Genomic DNA, 8503 nt, shown 5'->3' with positions numbered 1-8503 from the left:
AGGACATCTTTCTTGGAATAATGCAAAAAGTATGAATCAGCATAATCTCTGAAGCTCTGTCTGGTGTCTCTGGGCCCCTCAGGATATGTCTACATCCCAAAACAAACAAATGCTCCCTCCGTCTAGCAGCACTTCTCAGAGCCTAGGTCTATAGACTCTGGCTCATAGGAGCTCAGGCTACAGCACTGAAAGCAGAAAGATATTTCTGTTCAAGCTGGAGGTCAGGACCTGAGCGCTCCTCCCGTACTTTACTCAGGTCTCCGAGCTAAGCTGCTGCCCAGGAAAAAACTTCTACAATGCCACTGTAGTACAAGCCCCGGATACCCAACTCATCTAGTTTCCGAGACTTGCTGCCACAGTGGGGTATTTTTCTTTTCACTGTAGCTACAACCTCACAGTTCAGAGGAATTTGGCTCACAGTTTTTACTGGATTGAAATATCTATAAACATGTAAATAGGTAAGATGTCAATAAGTGGCGCTCAAGAATACATGACACAGAGCCTGGGCTTTTTAGAATCAATAGAACTTGAGGACATGCATTGCAAATATCTTCCTCTGTGCAGTTCTTTATAGAGCTCCCGTATGTTTCTGCTTATTTATTATCTGGAATTTAGTACAATCAAGTGCAAGAAATAGAGTGATTTATGTAATTGGCCAAGGGACACCTTTTCTTGTTATTTGTGTGTACAGAGATAAGCTCAATGGGGATTCTGTTTCTCAGTTCAGTTTCCTCAGTTCAGGCCACAATACAAATACAATAATTTTATTGACTATGATCAAATGCATCAAGTTAGGGTTAATGCAATGAAGGAATGCTTCATGCTAGAAGAAACCCAGTACTTGGAGAGTTCAGTATAATTAGCAATCTTTCCTTCCTACTTCAGCCATTTTCCAACGGCCTCACCCAGGAACCATTATATCTGTGCTGTTGATCAGAGGTTTTGCAGAGGTATTTGCTGTTCCTTTACCAAAACAGATGCCACAAATTTGGGTGACAACTGTATATCCAGAAATGCTTTCCTTAGAATGATGTGCATCATGCTTAAGAAGGCCTATTCCTCCAGGAGCTCTGAGAAGTCCTCTGTGCCACTCTGGTAATAAGGGAAACTAAAATATTCAACCTGAGGTATCTCAGGTTTAAAGCTTGGACTCCACATTCATACACACCTGATTGTGGCAGCGCAGTAAAGACCACATGCTGCCATTGATTGCTGAAGTAATATTTGTGAGTTACGTAAGGCTGCACATAAATTGGGGGTAGAACTTGGAAGGAAGTGTGGTAATTATCCTCATGAATTTTTATGCTTCTCTGTGGTACATGAACATGAAGCAGAATGAGGACCAATATTCCAAGTAATCTTGCATTTATAACCCTAAGAGTGGCATTCTGTTTTGGATATGTTGCATACATTATATCCCATCTAGGGTTATTTATGCAATTTCCATTTAATCCAATGGGATTTTTGGGTTAGCAGAGGTGGCAAAAGCAAGCTGCAAAAACATTCTTATTGCTAAAGAAAATTATAATTACCTTTTCTTATGGAAACGCCTTTATAAATCCTTTGCTAGTTTGCCTGAATACAGAGTTCAACTGTTTGAATATTTTTGTCAGACTATTATGAGAGCTTTTGTCCCCTTTTTAAATTTAGTTTCTCTCAAAAGAATCAGTAGAGTGTTCTATAGGCATGAAATTTCATGGAATTATAGTGTAGCTTGGTGGAAACAAAAGGTATGCAGAGTAAATATGGCATAAAATAGAAGTGCTTTTCTTCAAGTCTTGTGAAGAAAGTAGCTTCATGGAGATGGGCATTAAGCTTTACAGAATGCAGTAACAGAATCTCTTGCAGAAATGCAATGCCTTTTTATGTAAAATATGGTTACTTGCATACATTACTCACACAAAGTTGGAATAAGTTTTGATACTTTTATTGTCTGGCTAGTGAAGCAATGACCACAACAAATTATCAAGTTAAATATTCATGGGGAATTATAAATTGTGGGATCGTAAAATCATTGAATACTGGAAATGAAAGGGACCTAGAGAGATCATCAAGTCCAGTTCCTCATGGCAGGACTAAGCCCCATCTAGATCATCCCTGATAGATATTCATCTGATGTAAATCAGTGCAGCACCATTGACTTCAATAAAACTGCCAATCACAGGAGGATCAGTCCTGTTAACTAAAATGAGTTCTGGAGAATATGTCTGGTGAAGGACTGTGTCATAAAGATTTTGTACTCTAGATCCATTTTTTTCTCTCACATGAATAGAAGGCTACTATTATGAAGATAACATGTAAATAAGGAATTTCTCCATGCTAAGGCTAGCATATAAAACAAATTCCACTTGTTTAGATAGCACAAATATAATCACTTGGTATTGGACAGTAAGAAATGTAGATTAAACTGGTTCCCTTATACTTCGATCCATTGGAATCTGTCACCCTTCATTAGAAGGCATGAAGCTTAGCCCTTTTCATTTTAAATAGTGGTACAAGTTTACACCCTTCTGCTATGGTAAAGACATAATGAAAAGAATCTGTCCTTCTTTCTGTTTGTGGTATAGTAAAAAAAAAAAGTATAAACACTGAATTCCTGAGCTTGCTGTGAGATGGAAGGTCATTAACAGGGCACTTGAGCAGATTGGAATTACAGTCAATTGAGAAGATGAAACATCCTAAATGGCCTAATGCAGCAACTAAGTGCTTCTTAAATTCCAGAACTTTTACTTGAGCACAGTATTCAGGACTAAAGTGAATTTCCATTTCCTTCAGTAAATGCTGTTTTATATAGTTATAGTTGAAGGGACAACATGGAATCAATCTGCTATGTTTACATTCTTTCTATAGCAGCATTAAACTAATTTGTCAAGTTATAAATGTGAAATCTGATTCTCAGTTAATATATAGTTACACACTGAAATTAATAGAAATGACAGGTTTTTTTAAGCAATGAGTATATTTAGCGTCACTGTAGCCACTGTCAGGCTAATTTACACACAAAGTAGAATTGTTTTGTCTTTTGAGTTCCAGAAATTCCTACAAGTGGACAATCGCTTTAGCGTTGTACAAATGGTAGACATGGTTTCAGCTTAGCCTTGGAAATTCTGGAACTGCTTGTTCTTTTAAAGATAATCCAAACAACCAAAAACAAAAACCTGTTGTGTTAGGACTAGATTGTAGCATTGAGAAGCGTTCTACTTTTGGAGGGCAGTGAAGTTAAGAGTAAATGCTAAGGGCTAGTCAGTGTTTCTGACAAGCTTTATTTTCAAGAGGGTTAAGAAAAGCTTTAAAAGGAAATACAGAAAACACATACATTCCTGTGACTGGATGCTCACCAGATGAGATCAGGTCTAGAGGATATGAACCATCTATAAGTCTTTTCGGGTATGTCTACACTACCCTCCTAGTTCGAACTAGGAGGGTAATGTATGCATACCGCACTTGCTAATGAAGCCCGGGATTTGAATTTCCTGGGCTTCATTAGCATAAGCGGGGAGCCGCCATTTTTAAATCCCCGCTGCTTCGAACCCCGTGTAGCGCGGCTACACGGGGCTCGAACTAGGTAGTTCGGACTAGGGTGCCTATTCCGAACTACCGGTACACCTCGTTTCACGAGGAGTAACGGTAGTTCGGAATAGGACCCTAGTCCGAACTACCTAGTTCGAGCCCCGTGTAGCCGCGCTACACGGGGTTCGAAGCAGCGGGGATTTAAAAATGGCGGCTCCCCGCTTATGCTAATGAAGCCCGGGAAATTCAAATCCCGGGCTTCATTAGCAAGTGCGGTATGCATACATTACCCCGCTAGTTCGAACTAGCGGGGTAGTGTAGACATACCCTCTTGTAGTAGTTGGCATAGAAGAGAATTCAGAGACAAAAGAAAATCCCATTTAATCAACAGAAAGGGGGGAACCTCCAAAGAGCATCTTTGTATATAAACAAAAAAACCTATAAAGAGGCATAAATGTATATGACCAAACTTAGCCAGTCCAAGTAGTACAACCATGAAGGCTGAGGATGGACTTAGAAAGCTGGGTATCCCATTGTGTTATAGCTGTACTTACAATTTTTCTGCTTTACAGAAGAAAGATTTTTCATTTAATCCTAAAACAAATATTTTGGTCCTTTTTAAATTGCGCAGGTTTAAAACTTATACATAACTCTTGAGAATGTAGACAATTTTGCATTGTGCAATGAGATACAGAGAAACTCATGTATAACAAAGACACCCACTCATGCATTACATAAACTAAAAAGTAAATGCTCATACTTCAAGACCAACCACTAAGGGACAGAGCAAGACCAGGACTTATCTAGGTGTGTGTGAGTCTGCAGTGTGTATAGAACTAGATAGCAATCCTTGCGCACAGAGTTTCAGAGTGGGGTGAGGCACATGAGGAATATAGTCCAAATGCAATATCGTCAATGAAGCCCATATGTTGTGCTAACATATGCTAGGGGCCAGCTGGGGCAAAGCAAAGCATGGAAAGTCTTCCTAGGGTTCTCAGAGATAACTCTGCTCTCTTTCTACAGCCCCACTTCACTTGGCCATAGTATGGTGTCTGCCTCTATACAGTTACTAGAGCAATAAAAAACATTTGTATAGTGGCATTTTTCAAACCATGACATATTCACCATAGAAACAAGTAGAGTAAATGGGTAAGTCAAGAGGAAAGATGCACAAAATTCACATTTCCTCTTTTTGTGAAACTGAACATTAAATTGTCTTCCATCTTTGCAACCTTCAGATTTTGCTACACTCTCTGTTCTAACAAAAATTACTGTTTTTTCAGTTAATGTGAAAATGCAAGTGAATGTTGATTTATTTTAAAATTCACCTTTGATGAAAATTGGGCACATTTTCACTCGGATATGGGTGTGTTTGCACACAAAAAATCTGCAATTTGTCAAAGCACTCCATGACCATGGGCCCATTTTCAAATTAATAACATGCATAACCTTGAACTTTGAATCATTTTGCATGTTTTTGTCATGAATATTTTGCTACACTCACCATATATTGAGGTGCTGACTCTTAAGAAAGATCTCAGCTAGCCTCTGCTTTTGCATCTACCATTTTGTGCCCACATATATTGTTAATTGTGATCACAATTTGGCATGCAGATAATTTCACACTCTTTTCATAGAATTTAATCCTCCAGACACATGATTTGTGGATGCAATCAGAGAGTTGCCTGAGTTCTGTCAAATGCACCTGCAGTAGTACCTACCTATAATGGGGGGGTGGAATGAATCCTGTGGCACCTTGAGGACTAACAGGTTTATTTGGGCATAAGCTTTTGTGGGTAAAAACTACTTTGTCAAATGCATGGCCATTAAGGTGTCACAGGACTCCTGATAGTTTTTGCAGATACAGACTAACACAGCTACTCCTCTGAGACATATAAATGGAAGACACTTTTCAAAATCAGGTCCTCTGTGTATTTAAATACAATATTTATACTATGTATTTTCTACCAAAAGAGGCAAGAGACATCAGGTATGCAGAACTAATAAAATACACAGGAATGACCCCTTAGAGTGGGAAACAGGAGAAGAAATACAATAATGAGAGCATTTATCACCTTACAAACAAAGGCTTTGTTTTGTAAAGTTTAACTAAAATCATTAGCCTAAAAACAACCTAAGTGCCTGAAAATGGCCACAGACAAAAGAGAATTTTTCTATATGAACATATGGAACTGGATTTGTTCATAGTCAGCATTGTACATGTTGAATATTTGGGATCTAATCTTGTATTAAGCTGTGCTCTAAACACATTAGGTTACTTTCCTTATTACAGGGTAAGATTTATTTCTCAGAAGATCTAATTTCAACTATCACATAACATACTACTTATCTATTGATCCTTTGAACTTTCAAGTCTCAGCATTTGTTCTTCTGCTGTGGCTTTGTGACTGTTAGCTATTAGAGCTGTCACAGCATAGTTTGACTCTGATATCCATTTGGTGTAGTATATATTTAGCAGATGATATTGCTTAAAGGAACATTAGAGCTCAGCTCAAATTTTGACCTACATTAAATTTGTTCAGGAAGTGTATGTAAAACACGAAGGGCCAAATTCTATAGTCTTTATTTATGCAATTTTCACTGGCTGTGATTTGTATGAATTTTTTTACTGTATTAAAAATATCAGTACAATTGTAGGACTTCATCCTGCATCCTCCATCCTGTTCAAGTCACTGGACAAACATCCATTAACTGCAATATTCATTAGGGGTACATCTACACAGCAGTGTTATTTCAGAATAACTAACTTTATTCTGAAATAACATGGTGCGCGTCCTCACTACAAGCCTTTATTTCAAAATAATGGCAAGCTGGAAGACTTCCTACTCCAACTCATGGTAACCCATATTTCTTGAGGAGTAAGGGGAATCAAAGGAAAAGTGTTCTTCCTTCGATTTCCTGCTGTGTCGATAGTGCCAAAAACCGAATTAAACTATTTTGACTTAGCTACGCAATTGACATAGCTGAAGTTGTATAATTTATTTTGACTTTAGCCCTGCTATGTAGACATGCTCTAGGATTTTCATCCTGCAACAATTCCTACAAGAACAAGCAAGCATATGGCTTTGATGGAAGAATCTCTACACGCTAGAAAAAGTGAATATAATTAAAACTGATCTTGTATGAAACATTCAACTTCCATTTCAATACAACTTTATACCATTTAATATAAATAACAATGTTTCCAGTTTGCTAAGTCTAAGGTTAACGTTCTGACTTCAGGTGAATACCATAGATCTCACTCATGTTCTGCCATAACCCTTATTCTGGAAAAACGCAAATGACACAAGATAATTTCACACATATACATCAAATTCATGCTGGAAAGTTGGAGGCAGGCTGCAGGCGTGGTGTACATTACTTTTGATTTTGCAGGTGACTGGAATGCTGGCCAGGTGATAGCTCCCTGGAGATCTGCCGCAAAGGTGCTGAGGGTCCCCAAAGTCATTCCGGGTCTGCAGGAGGGCCCTACAGCTTCCAGTCGGTCCCGGGCTCAGCTGTGATTACATTGGTCTTCCAAACAAGTTTTCCTGGCCACGATTAGCTTTTTATAGACCTTTTCTTTTCAGATATATTTGCTCACAAGCTGGTTTGGCCTCTCCATATATAGCCAAGTTCAGAGATCTTGCTCAGGGATGCGTTATTATCACTCACACTTCTCAGACATTGCCAAAGCACTTATTCATAAGCATAAATACATTTAATTTTATGAAAGTGAGGGGGGCTTTCCAAACAGAGCATCTAAGATTATCGGGATTTTCCAGTGCTTCAGAATAACAGGAAGCTACTTAAATTGCATTTGCTCAACATAACAGGAAGCTTGATCAAACTACAGCTAAGATGGAAGATAGGGGGCGTGCAGCTAAGGGGCAGAAGGGAGGGGGCCTGTTGCTGGCTATACCCTCTACTGCAAGTGTTTTCCACAGCTGGTGTGTTTGGAGAATCCTTCCCTGACCCAAATCAGGGTGTTGGGGCTTCTTTTCACTGCTTCCATACTATATGACACAAAGGGGCCAGAGTTGGAGTGAGAATCTCACACTAGATTTATATTATTTGCCATTCATTAGTGATAGTATCTAGTCTGTCAACTGCAGGGATTTCTGTTCCCCAGCTGGACTACTGATATGCTTCTCAATGAACAGAAATTAAAGAGCTTTTCAGGATGGTAGAGTGAATTTTGTGGGCATGAAACTACATATAAACACACATGTAGGTCTAGTCATCATGGGACTTCTTTCCATGAATCACTTTGGGTATGTCTACACTACAGCGCTATTTCAAATGATCTGAACTCGAAATAGTTAATTCGAATTAAGCTAATTCGAATTAACGCATCTATACACAAAATCTATTTTGAATTAGTGTTTTGCTATTTTGAAATAGCGTGTCCACACTGAGTGGACCCTGAACTGAAGTTAAGGCTGGCCGGAACCAGTGCCATCAGGGCATCAGGTTAGGACTTAGTGTGTGGGGCTGCTGCCTGAGGCTAACTGAGCTCCGTGTTTAAAGGGATCCTACCCCTCCCCGGAAAGACAGTTCTCAGGGTTCCCCACTTGCTTGTCTACCTCAATGAAGGACAGCAAAGCAGTCCTGTCTTGGAGTGCCATGAGTGCCCACACTCAGGACACCACAGCACTTGGCCACATGGAGCCACAGCTGCCCCTGGGCATACTGGTGCATCTCATGGGGTCGTTGCCATTAGCCCGGCTGCACTTGCTGCAGGCTGCCATCCAGGGGGTCCACTGGGGGACTGTCAGGAACCAGGAGGCCCTGTGGGAGAGTGTCTATCCCTCAGAGCCCTTAGAGCCATCCCAGTCCTCCCCACTGGGGGCTCGTGCCCCATTCCTCCCTCACGTCCTTCCACTTACCCTTCCCTAGCCCCCCTTCCTGATGTCAAATAAAAGACACATATGTTCAAAAATAGAAACTGGGTTTATTGAACAAAACTGGGGGGGGGGAATAAACCTCTGGG

This window comes from Pelodiscus sinensis, chromosome 4 (genome assembly GCF_049634645.1).
Source record: "Pelodiscus sinensis isolate JC-2024 chromosome 4, ASM4963464v1, whole genome shotgun sequence".
NCBI classification, from domain to species: domain Eukaryota; kingdom Metazoa; phylum Chordata; order Testudines; family Trionychidae; genus Pelodiscus; species Pelodiscus sinensis.
Note: the sequence above shows the minus strand (reverse complement) of the source record.